General features: G+C 35.2%; 2 non-coding genes across 2 annotated transcripts; both read left to right on the top strand.

Annotated features, from left to right (window-relative positions):
• The first annotated feature begins 1410 nt into the window (after positions 1 to 1410).
• Positions 1411 to 1517, top strand: LOC128295648 (small nucleolar RNA R71). The gene has a single exon (XR_008286208.1). It is a non-coding gene; the product is annotated as a small nucleolar RNA R71 (small nucleolar RNA).
• Positions 1518 to 6610: 5093 nt separating this feature from the next.
• Positions 6611 to 6717, top strand: LOC128295948 (small nucleolar RNA R71). The gene has a single exon (XR_008286497.1). It is a non-coding gene; the product is annotated as a small nucleolar RNA R71 (small nucleolar RNA).
• The last annotated feature ends 11346 nt before the right edge of the window (positions 6718 to 18063 follow it).

Here is an 18063-nt window from a genome sequence, read left to right on the forward strand (position 1 = left end):
CTAAAATCAAAGGAGTGTTGCTATCTTCCTCTATGTCTAAAACAATGAAGTCAATGGGAAATATAAATTTATCGATTTTAACTAGCACATCTTTAATAATACCCCTAGGAAATCTTATAGTTTTGTCTGCTAATTGAATGCTCATCCTAGTCTGTTTGGGTTTCCTGAGACCTAATTGTTTGAACATTTTGTAGGGCATGACATTAATACTAGCCTCCAAATTAGCCAATACATTATTAACATCTAAACTACCAATTAAGCAAGGAAACGTAAAACTCCCTGAATCTTTTAGTTTGTTGGGTAGTTTATTTTGGAGAATAGCTGAGCAAACTATGTTTAGCTCCACATGCGACGCCTCATCCAACTTCCGCTTATTTGCTAAAAGCTCCTTTAAAAATTTCATTGTGTTTGGCATCTGCGATAGAGCTTCAATAAACGATAAGTTAATATGTAATTTTTTTAAGAGTTTAAGGAATTTACCAAATTATTCATCTGAGCGGTCTTTCCTTGTTGCATTGGGGTATGGCACACGAGGTTTATATTCAACATTCACTAATTTAATTTTATTATGACCCACCTCACCTTGACCTCTGCTTACCACAGTTTCTTGCCTCGGTTCTGGCTCAAGCTCTACGAATCCTTCTTCATCTTGAACATTTATCGCGTTGAGCTGTTCCCTTTGGTTGGGTTCAGTATTACTTGGTAAGCTACCTTGTGGTTATTCAGAGATTAGTTTAGAAAGCTGGCCTATTTGAGTTTCAAGCCCTTGGATTGATGCTTGTTAATTTTTAAGTGTTGTTTCGGTGTTCTGAAAATGGGTTTCTGACACCGAGACAAACTTTGTGAGCATCTCTTCAAGGTTCAGTTTCTTTTCTTATTGATAGGGTGGCTGTTGAAAACCCGGAGGATGTTGTGGTCTTTGATTTCCTTGACCGCCCCACGAGAAATTTGGGTGGTTCCTCCAACCTGCATTGTAAGTGTTTCTATATGGATTATTTTTAGATCGAGGATTATTACCCATGTAATTTAACTGCTCGTTATTTATGTTGTCACCATAAGGTTGGTATTCCGAATGGCTTGTTCCACCCCCACTTGCTTCGCACTGCATTATTGGGTGAACCTGTGAAGAACTAAGAAAACCATCAATCTTTTTATTCAGAAGTTCTACCTAGTTTGACAGCATAGTAACTGAATTGATGTTATAAACGCTTGCTGCTTTAGTTGGCTATTTTAGTTGGCGTAGTCCTCATGACTTGCCACTAATAGTTATTCAGTGACATCTCCTCTATAAACTCATAAGTGTCTTCAGGTGTTTTACTATTGATAGTTCCGCCAGCAGCTGCGTCAACCATTTGTCGAGTCGAAGGATTCAGGCCATTATGGAATGTTTGAACCTAAAGCCAAAGCGGTAACCCATGGTGAGGGCACCTTCTCAAAAGGTCCTTGTATCTCTCCCATGCATCGCAGAGTGTTTCTAAGTCCATCTACACAAACGAAGAGATATCATTACGTAATTTGGCCGTTTTAGCCGGCAGAAAATATTTTGATAGAAATTTTTCGGTCATTTGCTCCCAAGTTGTAATTGACCCTCGTGGTAACGAGTTCAACCACTGTTTGGCTTTGTTCCTCAATGAAAAATAGAATAATTGAAGACGGATGGCATCATCAGAAACACCATTAATTTTAAATGTATCGCATAATTCCAAAAAGTTTGCTAAGTGAGTGTTGGGATCCTCATCCTGCAAACCATCAAACTGAAAAAATTGCTGTATCATTTGCATAGTGTTAGGTTTTAGTTCAAAAGTATTTGCCGCTACAGCAGGTTTTACTATGCTCAATTCAGTTCCTGTTAAAGAAGGTTTAGCATAATCATACATAATGCGTGGAGCAGGATTTTGATTAACCGCAATTACAGGAGGTAGCTAATTGTCTTGGTTTTCAGCCATCTCTTCGGTTGGGGGTTGAGTATCGTCCTCTTGCTCGTTCTCTATGTATCTTAAGTGTCGCTTATTTCTTGTTGGTTTCTGCGAACTATGCGATCAATTTGTTCGTTAAAGAGTAGTGGTCCTGACGGGTTTCTTCTAGTCATAAACTATAAAAACCTGCCAAGAGAAAGAAAAAAAATTAATAAATAATAATAATTAATTTAAATTAAATTAAATTTTAAGGAAAATAAATGGCTAAAGTAATAAAAATTGAGCGTTCCTAATATCTTAGTTACCCGACAACGGCGCCAAAAACTTGATCGCGATTTTCGTGACAGGTAAGTTTAAAATATTTATAATTACTCATTCTTGAAACTAACTATTATCGCGATATAGGCAAGTGTACCTATCGAACAGTAGTATAGTTTTAGCAAAACCGGATTGTCGAACCCAAAGGAACTAAAAGTACTAGTAATGACTGTCTTTTTATTATCTAGCCTAAGAATAAGGTGGTTTTATTTTAACTAACTAATTAACTAATCTAAGAATTCACAGAAAGTAGAATTGGGGGATTACTTTTGGAAAACGATTGAATTAAGACAATACCTAAGGAAAAATCCACCTAGACTTCACTTGTTATTCTGACTCCGAATCGGACGATTTATTCATTTAACTTGTTCCGTAGAGATCCCTAAGTTATGTTTTTATCCCTATTCAAGACTAATAACGTCTAATCCTTAGATTGAATAATTGATATTTTTCTCTAATTAAGACCCTAGGATTGCATTAACTCGATCTATGGATCCCCTTATTAGGTTTCACCCTAATCTGGCAAAATCTTGTCACCCTCTCTCTAGGCGCGCAATCAACTGCGCTTAATTATGAAAAATGTACTCTTAGCCATGGTCTATTCCTCCTCTGAATAAGAGCTTATGTTGAATCAATATCCTGGGATATCAAAACAAGAATTAAGAACACATAATTAAAAATAAGTTAAATATTTATCATACAATTTAAAAATTAATAACAAGATTCGTCTTAGGCTTCATCCCCCTTAGGTATTTAGGGGATTTAGTTCATAACTAAAAAGGAAAACATCTCAGAAGAATAATGAGTTCAAAACATAAAGAAAACCTAAAACTCTTGAAGGGAAACTGAAGGGAGATCTTCAATCTTGATAATGAATCCAACTTTTGAGATGGATCAATCGGCTTCTTTCGAGTAATTCCTTCTTTCCTCCCTGTGTGCCCCCTTACTTTCCTCTTCTAGGGTGTATTTATAGGCTTTAAATTGCCTAAAAGCCCTCAAAATTGGCCTTTTCCGAATTGGACTCAACTTGGGCTCGGCAAGGACACGCCTATGTGACACGCTCGTGTGAGTCGTGCTTCGAATCTGCCAAATTAACACAGCCATGTGGTCTGGCCGTGTGAGGAGGTCTAGGTCGTGTTGAATTCGTACTTTGGCCCATTTTTCTCTGTTTTGGGCCTGTTTCTCATTCCTTTCACTCTCCGATGCTCTCCTAAGTATAAAACATGAAATTAAAGCATTAGGAGCATCGAGTTCACCAATTCTAATGGAAAATCATCCATAAAATGCGTTAAGCCTGGGGTAAAAATATGTATAAATTACGGTTTATCACACACGGTGGTGGAACAGAGTTGGTTGCGGGGTGGGGTTTGTGGGCTATGAAGTTTGTAAGGTAGGGGGAATATAGAAAGGAAAAGGAGGGGAAATAAGGAATGGAGGTTGAGGTTGAGGAGGATGCAACAAGATGGGGGGTGAAGGTTTGGTCGAGGGAGAGTTGCATAGCGCAGGAAGGTGGGTTGCGGTGATGGGAGGTGGTTCATGGTTCTTAGGCGAGGGAATGACTGGGGCGATAAGGAAGAAAGGGGAACAAACAATGATGGATAGAGCAACAGTGGCAGGAAGGGAAGATAGGCCTGTAGGGAGTAGCGGCTAGGTTTTTGGTGCTTGGAGGATTAGAAGGAAGAAGACAAAAAATAAAAGAAAAAGGAATTAGGGTTTGGGGTTAAAAGGGCGACACAATTGTGTAAGACCCATGTTGAGCCACACGATCGTGTCACATGCCTGTCTGGTTCATCTCAGCCCATGTGTGATTTTAAAAGTGAGCCCAATTTTCACATGGCCGTGTGCCAAGCTATGTATGTGTTTCTCTGCTTCTTCCATGCCCATGTGAGACTCCACACGCCCGTGTGGCTCGGCCATGTCTCACACACGATCTTGTCTCTTACCTGTGTAACTCACTAACTTAGAATAAAATCAAAAAAACTAGCTTCAGGGTTCACAAGGCATAGGACATGCCTGTGTGTCCAGGTCGTTTGTGCCATACGGCCGTGTCGCACAACCGTGTAACTGTTGAATTTTTGAAAAAAAATAAGTCCCAGGATCCACACGGCCAAAGACACGCCTGTGTGTCTAGGTCGTAGGGGTCACATGGCCATGTAGCCAGGCTGTGTAACTCACTGTCGAAACCATTATTGCGTACACGGCTTGGGACATGTCCCTGTGTCCAAGCCATATGGGTAAAATAGCAGTTTTTTTAAATTAAATAGTTTTTAAAAATAACATGAAATAAAATGAAAAGAATTAGCAGTGTTAACACTTAGGCCGCCTCCCGAGAAACGCTTATTTAGAGTCTAAGCTCGACTTACCTCGTATTCGCAAGGTCATGGTGGTTCGCAGAGCCGAAGCTCCTCTTTCTCATTATCAATTCATTACCAAAATAAGGTTTAAGTCGAGTACTATTTACCTTAAATGTGCCAAATTCAGAATGAGTTACCTCGACTCTACCGTATGGGAAGACATCCAGTACCGTTAATGGGTTTGATCGTTTGCATCAAGCTCCGAAGGGGCAATTTTTGGATTTGTTTTGTCTAGCAGTACCTTGTCACCAACTTTAAATTGGTTCCTCACGTGTTCATCAGGGCGTCGCTTTGGCTTGTCATTGTGCTTTCTTGGTTTTTTCTTGACATGTGTCTGTCATTCATCTAGTTCATTAATTTGTAACATTTGTTCATCGTAAATCATTCTGTTTCTATCGTATTGACTGGAACATGGCTCCATTACGTTTTTTCGAGGGGTTTCTTGCAAAGAAGGTTAAGCCACATGGTCACTAACATTAATAGAATATCTAAAATCATCTCGATCACTAGATGTTCTAACAGAATCACAAGCTTGAAGAGTAATTGATTTGTCACTTACACGAAGTACTAACTCACCAGTACTAACATCAATTATGGTTCTAATAGTTTCTAAAAAGTGTCACCCTAAAATTAAAGGTACCTCACTACCCTCATCCATGTCTAATACATCAAAGTCAACAGGAAATATAAATTTATCGATTTTAACAAGCACATCTTCAATAACACCCCTGGGATATCTAATGGTTCTATTTGCTAATTGAATACTCATCCTAATTTGTTTGGATTTCCCAAGACCTAATTGCTTAAACATTTTATAGGGCATGACATTAATACTAGCCCTTAAATTTGCGAAAGCATTATCAATATTCAAACTACTAATTAAACAAGGAATAGTAAAGCTCCCTAGATCTTTCTGTTTGTTAGGTAGTTTATTTTCTAATATGGCCGAGCAAACTACATTTAGCTCCACAGTCAAAAAATCATCTAACTTCCTTTTGTTTACCAAAAGCTCCTTTAAAAATTTGACGTAATTGGGCATCTGTGAAAGAGCTTTAAAAAAAGGGTAAGTTAATATGTAATTATTTTAGAAGTTTAAGAAATTTACAGAATTTTTCGTTCATGTGGTTTCTCTTTGTCGCATTAGGGTATGCCACTCGAAGTTTATATTCATTAAAAACTGGCTTTTTCTTTTTCTAGATTACCTCAACCTTATCATTATTTACCACAATTTCTTGCCTTAGTTCTGGTTTAGATTCAACTAACTCTTCTTCATCTCGCACAGTAATTGCATGAAGCTGTTATCTTAGGTTAGTTTTGGTATTACAAGGCAAACTACCTTGTGGTCTTTCCAAGATTAGTTTAATAAGTTGATCGATTTGGTTCTCAAGCCCTTAAATCGATGCTTTTTGATTTTTAAGTGATGCTTCAATGTTTTGAAAGCGGGTTTCTAACACCGAGATAAACTTCGTCAACACCTCCTCGAGATTTGGCTTCTTCTCTTGCTATTAAGGTTTTTGTTGGAAGCCTGGAGGGGGTTGTGCTCTTTGATTTCTATGACCACCCCAAGAGAAATTGGGATGATTCCTCTAACCTGCATTATAGTTATTACTATAAAGGATATTTTGAGGCCTATAATTATTACCCATATAATTAATTTGTTCGTTCTCTATTCTAGGTGCGAAGGGTAAGCATTTTGGATTGGTCATTCCACCTCTATTTGTATCAAATTGCATCATCAGATGTACCTGCGTAGAAACATATAAACCATCAATTTTCTCATTTAATTATTCTACCTGATTTGATAGCATGGTGACTGCATCTAAGTTGAAAACACCGACTGCTTTCATTGACTTCATCCTCATGACTTGCCACTAATAATTATTCAGTGACATCTCCTCAATAAATTCATAAACCGCTTTGATTATTTTATTATTCAGAGTTCCACCAGCTGCTACATCAATCAACTGCTTAGTTGAGGGATTCAAACCTTTGTAGAAGGTTTGAACCTATAACCATAAAGGTAACCCATGGTGAGGGCACCTTCTTAATAAATCCTTGTATATCTCCTATGCATCATATAAGGTCTCTAAGTCGATATGAACGAAGGAAGAGATATCATTCCTCAACTTGGTTGTCTTAGCCAGTGTGAAGTACTTCAGTAGAAGTTTTTTTGTCATTTGATCCTATGTAGTGATAGAACCTTGTGGTAAAAAAATCAACCACTATTTAGCTTTGTTCGTCAATGAGAAAGGGAATAGCCAAAGGTGAATGACATCATCAAAAATTCTATTAATCTTGAAAGTATCGCAGATTTCCAGAAAATTAGCCAAATGAGTATTTTTGGTATTCGTCTTGCAAACCATCGAATTGAACAAATTGTTGTATCATCTGAATAGTGTTCGGCTTCAGTTCAAAATTATTTGCAGCAATAGTGGGTCGCACAATACTTGATTCAGCCTCAATTAGAGTGGGCTTGCATTAATCATACATAGTACGAGGAACAGAATCTGGATTTGCAGCAACTGCAGGAGGTAGCTAATTATTCTGATTATCACTCATCTCTTCAGTAATAATAATGTCCTCTTGCTCGTCTACTATATTCTGTCGACTTTGCCTTGCTTCTCTACAGTTTCTACGAGTTATACTTTCAATTTCACTGTCAAATAATAATGGTCCCGACAGGTTTCTTCTTGTCATAAACTACAAGAACCTGCTAGAAGCAAATTAAAGAAAAATTAGAATGTAAAAGTTAAACTAAAAACAAAAATAAAATACAATAAAAAATGGCTAAATTAATAAAAAATTGAGTGTTCCTAGTATTTTAGTCTTCGACAACAGCGCCAAAAACTTGATAGTCACTAAACTAACTATAAATACGACAAATGCAAACACACCTATCAAACAATAGTGTAGCTACGGTGAGTAGGGAATGCTGTATCCACGAGTACTAAAACTACTAGTAGTTACCGTCTTCTTATTATTTAGCTAACAAATTGGAGTGATTGTGTTTTAATCTAAAATTACTAAACTAATTTAACTAAGAATGCAACAGAGAGTGAAAGAGGAAAATAATCGAAGATAACCAATGAGATAGACAATACCTAGGAAAGAATCCACCTAGACTTCACCTATTATTATGAATTTGAATTAAACGATTTATTCACTTGTGTCTTGATCCCTAGAAATCCCAAAATTATGTTAATATCTCTTTCGAGAGTAAGAACAACTGATTCTAGGTTGATTAATTGAAATCTCTTTCTAATTAAAACCCCTATCGTCGCATTAACTCGATCTATGGATTCCCCTATTATATTTGACGCTAATCCGGTAGATTTATGTCATCCTATTTCTAGGATTGCATGCAACTCCACTCAATTATGCTAGATCTACTCTTAAACAGGGCCTTTTACTCCATTGAAATAAGCACATTAAACATGAATTAATATCCCAGAAATATTAAAACAAGAAATAAGAATATATAATTGAGAACAAGAATCAACTATTTATCGTGTAAATCAGAAATCAAATAATAAGATTCATCATAGGTTTCATTTTCCCTAGGTATCTGGAGAATTTAATTCATAATCCTGAATAGAAACATCTCAAAGTTAGGATAACCACTAGACATAAAGAAACTCAATAAAACTTCAAAAGAAATTAAAAGGAGATCTTTGATCTTTACGGAGATCCGCTTCTGAGTTGATTCTGATGGCATTTTTTGAGTGTTTTCTTTGATCTTCTCTGATTGCCCCCTAGGTCTTCTTCTAATTGGTATTTATAGACTTTAGAATGCTCAGAAAGACTAAAAATTGAGGTTTTCCATGTATTTTGGAAGTAGGGTGCGAAACCGACACGGGCCGGCACATGGACATTTGGCCAGCCAGTGTGGCTTACACGGGCATGTGGCTAGCCCATGTGGAAATGCCCAGGCCATGTGGATCCTGAAAATAGCTCCATTTGTCTGATTTTGGCTCGTTCTTCTCTCCTTTCACTCCCAAATGCTATCCTAAGTATAGAAATATGAATTTAAAGGATTAGAAGTGTAACACCCCTCACCCGTATTTAATGCCGGAATAGGGTTACGAATCATTACTGGACTTATAACACAAATAAACATACATTTCACATACATATTCCAACACCATGTAATAATCATTCAACATCAATCATATTGTCCTTATTATGAGCCTACGAGGCCTAAAACATGCATTTGGGGTGGTTCGGGATTAAACTGATAACTCAAGAGATTTTTACGAGACTTAGAAAATTTTTCAAACTACAAGGGACATACGCCCGTGTGGCCCAAAAACACGCCCGTGTCACAGGCCGTGTGGACATTCGAAATGGGAACACATGGTTGTGTCCCAGCCCGTGTCTGACCCCATGTAACTCTCTGACTTGGGTCACACTGCCAACACACACGCCCATGTAACTAGCCCGTGTACCCTAAAAATGGCCACACACGCCCGTGTGCCAGGCCATGTGCTAGGCCATACCAAACCTATAGGGTATATTGACTTATGCCATAAGGCCAAGTCACACGCCCGTGTGCTAATCCGTGTGGAGCATACTAACTTGATTTTTAATTCAACACCAGGGGACACACAGCTATGTAACATAACCGTGTGTCATGTATGGCTGAGACACATGCCCGTGTGGACAAAAATAAGCTATTTACCAAACCATTTTGCCACCTAAACTTGCACACACCTAAACCAATCTAATTGGCGCAAAATCATGGTATAATTAGGCATTCAACCAACCTCGAACAAGCATAATTTTTACCATTTCAATACCAACCAATACCAAACATATTAATACCACAATGTGCCATTCAATTCATACCAAAACTCATAATCTTAAACCAACAATACAATCACTTTCAACTATGCATCATTTAGCCTAATCTCACAAACATACCAATTCTCAACCATTTAGCACCCCTAATTACCAAATACCAACTAACATCACATATCCATAATCAATCACATAACAAGAGCCATTTGCACAATTATATTCACAACCAAATCAACCAAAATAAGCCAACTCTCATGGCAATATACAAAACCAAACTTTAGACATTTACAAGCCAATTCAAATGGTTAAATTCTTGACCAAACTATATATCAAAAATGACCATAATCCTATACATGCTATATACTCAAAATACTTAAATTCAAAAGTACCCAGTGATAGTTAGATAGTATGATGAAGTCTCCGACGAATCCTGAATCTGAGCTAGCTTTGATTTCACTATAAAACACGGAAAATCAACAAAGTAAGTTATAAAGCTTAGTAAGTTCATATAGCATAAAAATCAACTTACCATATATGCACAACTTAAGCAAATAATACATAACATAACATAATTCATATTTAATCATCAACTTACCACATATTCATTCACAAAATTATATATATAACTTTCATAATTTCCTCAATACTTGTACGGTTTATGTACATACCTGTACCACCTCGTATCAACTTATACATAACCACCTCTCTAATATACCTATTGAACCATTCGAATCTATCTCAATCTCATATCACATATAATGCTCACACTAGACCTATCAACGGGTCTGCTCACACAAGCTGACAGTCATGACGAAGCTACACAGTGTTGCTCACACAAGCTAACGAGTATCCACAACACATGCCAGATAACTCAGTCACCGGTAGGATGTACGGACCAGCACCCAAATCACACAACCCTTTATGACATGTTATTCGTATCCTAATCTATTTCTAAGCTTCAACAGGGATTTCTCACTTGCCAAACCATCATTGAACATGTCTGTTGAGTCGTACTCACAATTTATGTAATATCAAAGCATTTAAAATACAATTAAAACAAAACTTATTGCATATGAACTTACTTCAAATGTAAAAATGGTGTAACAAGTCGATTAATCCGAAACCTTGTTCTTTTCCTGATCTAAATCCGTATTTCGCCTTTCTTGATCTAAATGTAATCAAAATTAACTTATTTAATTATCACTTTATTCAATTTAGTCCAAAATACACATTAAGGCAAATTAACACTTTTTCCCTAAATTTCAACATTTTTACAATTTAGTCCTTATTTCATAAAATCACAAGTTCATGCAATTCAACCAAAACCCAAGTTAGCCGAATTTCAATTAGGCCCTTAACAGTCCATGTTTTTCATTTATTTCACGATTTAACCACAAAATGTACACATTTCACAAATTAATCCTAAATGACAATTTTGTCAAAAATCACTTTACAAATGTTGTTTATCTAACAATAAGCATGCATATTCTACCATTAAACATTAAAACACATATAGATTCATCAATTGAAAAACCCTAAACCTTTAACAGTTTTGCAAAATAGGCCCTGGGCTAGCTAGACTAAGCTGCAACGATCTAAAAAACATAGAAATCATTAAAAACGGGACAAAATTTACTCACCAATTGAGCTAGGAAGCTTGGACGAACATATCCATGGTTTTCCCTAGGTTAGAATCAGTTGAAGAAGAAGAAGATGGACATAAAATAGTGATTTTTGTTTATTTATTATAGTTTATTACACTAGTTACTAAATTACCCTTTACTAATATATTAAAACTTATATAAGTAATGTCCATAAATGTCCATTTGAATAACCAATGGTCTATTTATCACATAACCCCCTCATCTATTTAATTTAATAACCAAATAGTACTTTTAGCTATTAAAACATCACTTTGCACTTTACGCGATTTAGTCTTTTTTATCAAATTAACCATTCAAACAATAAATTTTCTTAACGAAAATTTCTCACAATCATGCTATCATACTGTAGACATTAAAATAATAATAAAATAATTATTTCAACTTCAAATTTGTGGTCCCGAAACCACTGTTCTGATTTGACTAAAAATGAGTTGTTACAAGGAGCATTAAATTCACTAATTTGCATAATTAATCATCCAAAATATTAAGAATGGGAGTAAAATATGTTACTTTTATAACTTATCATAGGCATAATATATCTAGGACAATTTATGAGACAAAAAGGATCATGAAGATATATCTTATATTTCATTTTGATGAACGGTACATCTGTTTATGGAAAAAAAATCTCTTTTGGTGATGGGTAAAACTTTATAGGTTGGCATTGCTCACTCTATGTTTAGGTAAATGTACCGTGCATATACATTGTATATTTTCATTTATGTGTTTAGGATCAGGCAAGCATGACGAAGTAATCCTCACATGGGCATGCATTTAATACTAGGATGGATGTTGACATAAGTCAATTATTATGAGTTAGAAAATTTATTTCTAATTATATCTGATGAATGTTGTATTTCTATTACTTATTTAGCAACAAATTTAAACAATATTTCCAATTTTGATTAGGAGATACTAGAAAAGATTCCTAATACGGTAGGAACTCTAGTGGTGATGAAAAAACTAAGGCTTTCAATGAATTTAAAGTTGAATATTAGACATATTACATATTGGATGGTTATGAGACAAAAGAGGTCCTGCATATGGATCTTGTAGTTTTTTTTAATAAATTATACATCTATTAAAGGAAAATTATATTTGTTTTGGTAAGGATAAATCTTTATAAATTGGAACTATTTCAGTCTACCTGTAATTAGTTCACATAGATATAGGTGTAGTGCATGTATGTCGTAAACTTCTTTATGTATGCAAAATAATTGGTGAGAGTGGTTGAGTAATCAGTGCTTACATAATGACTTTGATCCAAAAAATACTGACACTAAGGCATGCATTTAATTCTATAATACAAGTTGATATAATTCAATAATTATTTCAAATATCATATGCTTTATTGACACCAGAATAGCATATTGATAGGTAGTTATACACACAAAATTTTAAAATACGCGTCATTAATTGCTGCATGATTTAATGAAAGGGACATTTTAGTTGTGGAACTTCATTGAAGACCATAAAGGGGTTAATTTATAGTATGCGGGGTTGTTTTCTAGGCAAATTATTCTCACCAATAGGTATATATTCCTTTTATCCTAATTCGGGTTCCCAAGTGTTATCTATCTTGAATGTAGCATCCCGATTTTGGTATTAGTAGGAATAATGGTTTTGGGACCACAAATTCGATGAGAAAAATTTTATTTTTATTATATTTCTATGGTCTACGGTTTCACGGAATGATTTCATGAAAATTTCGTTCGAAAATTTCGACGTTTGGGCACTCTATTTAGTAAAAAGGATTAAATTGTAAAAAGTGCAAAAGTTGAATTCTACATGTTAGAGGTGTCTAACTGTCATGAAATTTTAAATGGGAGGTCCTTAAATGGTAATTAAACCATTGTATAACTTTTTGGACAAAAGTGGCCTTGGTTGGGTAAAATTTGAAAGAATAGTAAAAAGGGCATTTTGGTTATTTAGGGGTAAAATGAATTAAAAGACAAATTTTAAACCTCAAATGTGTCCCTTTCTTCTTGCTTCAGCATAATATACCAAGAGTAGCCATGGTTAGCATTTGGCCAAGCCTCCAAGCTTAATTGTAAGTGATTCCGAGCTCCGTTTTTAATGTTACTCATTTCTACCATTATTTTGAGCTAGGGTTTATGTTTTAAAATTTACCCATGAGTGACATGGTTGTATTTTGATGTTTAATGGTAGGAAATGAGTGTTGGGTGTTAAATAAACGACTTTTACTAAGCGGTTTTCAATGAAAACATCCGAAAGGACCGTTTTGTAAAAGTTGTAAAATTGATCATAAAAGGGTGATTTAGTGGGAATTGGAGGCTGCCATAGTTATGAAAATGATTCAGATAGTTATGAATTGATTCAGATAGACTTAAATGTAAGGAAATTGAATAAAAATCATTTTACGAGCATTGGGACAAAAGTGCAAATATGTGAAAGTTTAGGGGTCAAAATACAAATTTTTAAAAATATGATTTTTAGACCCAATTTAATAATTTGACTAATTAGTAGGCTAAATGTGATAGTATAGATCAAGGAAATCGAGATTTGGGCTTAAATCGGGAAAATACAAGGTTATGGACTAAAATGGTAAATCGCCATTTCTGGATCCGAGGTAAGTTCGCGTGATTTAATAAGCCTATTATTCATGTTATTATTGTTATACATGAAATACATCTTGTTATAATTTTATTGAATTTCATGTTAATAGAAATTTGATGGAATATGATATTTAAAAGAAATGAGTGGTTACCATGTAAATGAGGTCCTGCATATGTTGCAGTAAAGGTTGTCCCGAAAGGGTAATCTTTTAATCTCATTATGAAAAGGAAATGTACACCTTGTGTGTACCATGTGAAAAGGGATAGCTCCGGCTATCAAATGTGAAAAGAGATAGCTTCCGCTATCAAATGTGAAAAGGGATAGCTTCTGCTATCTAATATGAAAAGGTTAGGTATACTTTGTGTATACCTCATGAAAAGGTTATGTACACTTTGTGTGTATGCTTGAAAAGGAAAGGTATACTTTGTGTATACCATATGAAAAGGAAAGGTATACTTTATGTGTACCACTCAGAAAGAAATGTACACCTCGAGAGTACAATTGGAAAAGAAAAGGTCTATTGGAAATTCAATAATTCAGTGATAATGACATACATAGTGATATAAAGAAAAATGGTATGATAAACTCATCTATACTTAGTTGATACTAGTATGATGCATATGATTGTCCTGTTTGCATGAGCAGTTGTGCTAAGAGATAGCACAGGTACGTACTCGAAACTCATGAGTACATGTTTGACATGTGAAATGAAATGGACTTGTGAAAAGAGTGCAAATGAATAAGTGATATTTATGAGAATAATTTCTATGACAAGCTTGTGATAGTTATCATTATGTTGCACTAAGATAGATTAGGACAATAGCAGTGGTCTGACTTTGAAAATCCACTAAAAATAGTTGAAATTGATTTAGAGGCTAACTAAAATATGGAATTAAAGCTTAATGAGTCTAGTTTCACATAAATGAAACGGTGTAAGCAAAAGAATTCTTGTGAGATATTTGAATTCTTGTGAGACAGAGTCAGAATAAGTTCAAAATCCCCTATTCTAACTTGGGAAAATCACTAGAAATTGTAAAAAAAAATAATTATAAGTTAGAAATCATATGAATAAAATCCTTAATGAGTCTACTTTCAAGAGAAAGAGATAGGAACATTATCTGAGTCTTATACTATGAGATAAATAAATTTTAGTGAAGAAAGGTCGAAGTTGTTAAACAGCGAAACAGGGAAGACTTTAAATAATAAACTGTACTTATTGGCTAGACCAAAAATTTTGAAAATTTTATGACAGGAAGGGATATGAGTCTAGTTTCTGGGAAAATTAACGGAACTTGATTTGGAGTCTCATAACTCCAGATATAAATAATTTAATGACTGTGACTCGAGAAAAAAACTTAGCTGGAATTTGAATAAATAGAAAGAATTTGAAAATAACATGTTATCACATTGTTTATTATTTTCATGTGAGCTTAATAAGCGTAAAGCTTACTCACTCCTTTCCATTACTTTTAGTTTTTTCAGGTTAGCTCGGGGTTGGAGAACGTCGAAGGCAGTATCACACTATCGAGCCATTACCTTTGGAGTATTGACATGCGTAAGTTAAATGTTTTCAAGTGAGTGGCATGTATAAGGACTTAGTTTTTCTATGATGAATATTGTTGTGAATAGCCAAATGTATTGGCTTATATTGACTTATTGCTTATAGCCATGAGATGTGGCTTATAATGATTTTGGTTTGTAAGCTTATCTATCTATGATATGTGTTATTGTCTTGTGATTGTACTCGTTCACTATGTATGAGAAGTTTATGGTATAAGTGATTAATAAGATGAAAAGGTCAAATGTATGTGTGTACATGTGAAAATGACAAAAAGGCTTGGAAATTAGCCTAAGTTTTGACCACATGGGTAGAGACATGGCCGTGTGTCTCAGCCGTGTGGAGGACACAACCTCTCTCCACGGGCATGTGCCTTGGTAGTGTGTCCTTAAACGGTTGCTAATGTCACAAATAGAGAGTTACATGGGCTGAGGACACGTACGTGTCCCAAGCCACACGGATGTGTGTGACCACACGGCCCAATCCACACGGGCGTGTGACTCTCCAAAGCAAGAAAATTAGTTAAGTTGCCCAAAGATTTTCAAAGTTCTTGGTTTAGTCCTGAACCACCTCAATGTATGTTATAGGTTTCGAAGGCCTATATAAGGGACGATATGCATGTGTTCGAGATGTTTTAATTTTGGCAAAAATTTTGTGGCCCAATTTTCCATGTTGTAAATGTTTAAGTCCGATAACGCCTCGAACCCTGTCCCGGCATTGGATACGAGTGAGGGGTGTTACATTTAGTGGTATAAGAGCTATGGTTTAGTCCCAAACCACCTCAATGTATGTTATAGGTTTCAAAGGCCTATATAAGGGACGATATGCATGTGTTCGAGATGTTTTAATTTTTGGCAAAAATTTTGTGGCCCAGTTTTGCATGTTGTAAATGTTTAAGTCCGGTAACGCCTCGAACCCTGTCTCGGCATTGGATACGGGTGAGGGGTGTTACATTTAGTGGTGTAAGAGCTATGGTTTACTCGATTCTCAGACTAACCTAGCATATGTATGAGAGTCCAGCTATACACGCCACTGATTTGGGATAGTATGACGTCTCCCGACTCGTATGAGAGCTATTTTGTTTAGACAAAGGTACTCTCCAACTGAGCTACACTGACCATACTGAATGTGATGCTAAAATATTTGAGTAAAGCACAGTCATGATGAACTGAAACTTGGAAAGGTACGAATGAGGATTCATGAAATGTGTACATGGTGAAATGAGCTTATCTATGATTAATAGATAATTATATGATGTAAATGGTCTATTTGCTTGAGTGAATACATGTGTTTAGATAACTTACCAAAGATATAGATGGAATGAATATTCACGTACGCTTATATGAAAAATCATGGTTGATAAGCTTGTATAGCTTAAGTAAACGTGTTAAATTGCTTGTACTAATTCATATGATTGTAACGATATGCCTAAATGATGGTGTACGAGGTAAAAGTATAGATTGTGATAAACTCATCTGTGTTTGTTGGCCCATGTATGATATCATGTGCATGATTTATATGATTAAATGAATAGATAAGTAAAGTTATCCAGAAAACATGGAATGCATGTATAAGTATACTCATTAAAATGAGATAATTGGAAAGTAGGCCTTAAATCAATACGAATGTTAGTTACCTAAAATGAATGACATGATTGAGATATGATTGCTATGATGATGAAAACTGTGTTACATGTATATGTATATGAGAGTCGAGTCAGAGGCCCTACGACCTCTCCCCCTTACCAAAGTGGTGTTTTATAATGTGAAATTTCTGAGATTTGTGTTGAATGAGTTACCAGGCAAGAAACCAAAGAGTTTAATGATATAATGGTTATAAGAATGATTAGAGATTGAGAAGGGGTTGGTAAGTACAGACATGAGCTAGAAAAATATCAGATTGACCGAAAGACTGTTTAATTTTCGTAACTCGCAGCTAGTGAAAAAGGTCAATTTTGGTAAAACAAATCTATCCTGGTATGACATCAAGAAATGTATTGATTGAAATTCCCTCATGAATTGGTTCTTTTAGTGAAGGGAATATTATGGAATTTGGAACGGCAGAAATAATTAAAGGAATAATGTTCGAAATATGAAATGTTCAAGCATGGTAATTACAGTGAACAGTTTGTGACTGTCTCTATTGAGATATTGTATAAGATTATCTGATACCGAAAATATTATTGGGGCTATCTAATCCCTGATGAATTCTTATATTATGAAAATGTTCCTTGATCTTAACGTTAGACAAATATGTTGTCAATCTGATTGGGTTATGATTTGCATGGTTTTGTTTTTCTCTGGTATTTTGTTATATTCTGCCTATTGAGAATAGATGAGAAATTGTGTACGGTGCCATGATTCTGTCTCTACTGATCATTGCTCTGACTGATTATACACACACATATATATATATGAATAGCATATAGTTCCGATCGTATTTGTTGTTAGTGGTTGAAATGATGGGCTTTTAGGTCTCGGATTTCTCTATCTTGGATTTTCTTGTTATATTTATCTTGTAACTTGTTGATCATGACTTGCATTTAGAGCATGACCTCCAGCTTGTGATTAATATATATAGAACAAGTATGACTATACCTCTGAATTGATTCTGATAATGTGGTGAAATTTCCAGTCCTAATGTGTATGGTGGATTTCCTTTCTCAAGTAAGTTAATCAGAGTTAATATATTCAGTTGAAGTATCAGTATTACTTATGCCAATGCATTTGTTATGGTCTTCGATTGGCATGATGAGTGAATTTGGAATGATGCATGTTGAATCGTTTTGTTGACTAGAAGAGAGAATTTTTTTTAAAATATCAATTACGGATGAATAAGGTCAACTTAATTTTTCAATCTATGAAGAATATATGTTTAGA

This window comes from Gossypium arboreum, chromosome 7, assembly GCF_025698485.1.
Source record: "Gossypium arboreum isolate Shixiya-1 chromosome 7, ASM2569848v2, whole genome shotgun sequence".
NCBI classification, from domain to species: Eukaryota; Viridiplantae; Streptophyta; class Magnoliopsida; order Malvales; family Malvaceae; genus Gossypium; species Gossypium arboreum.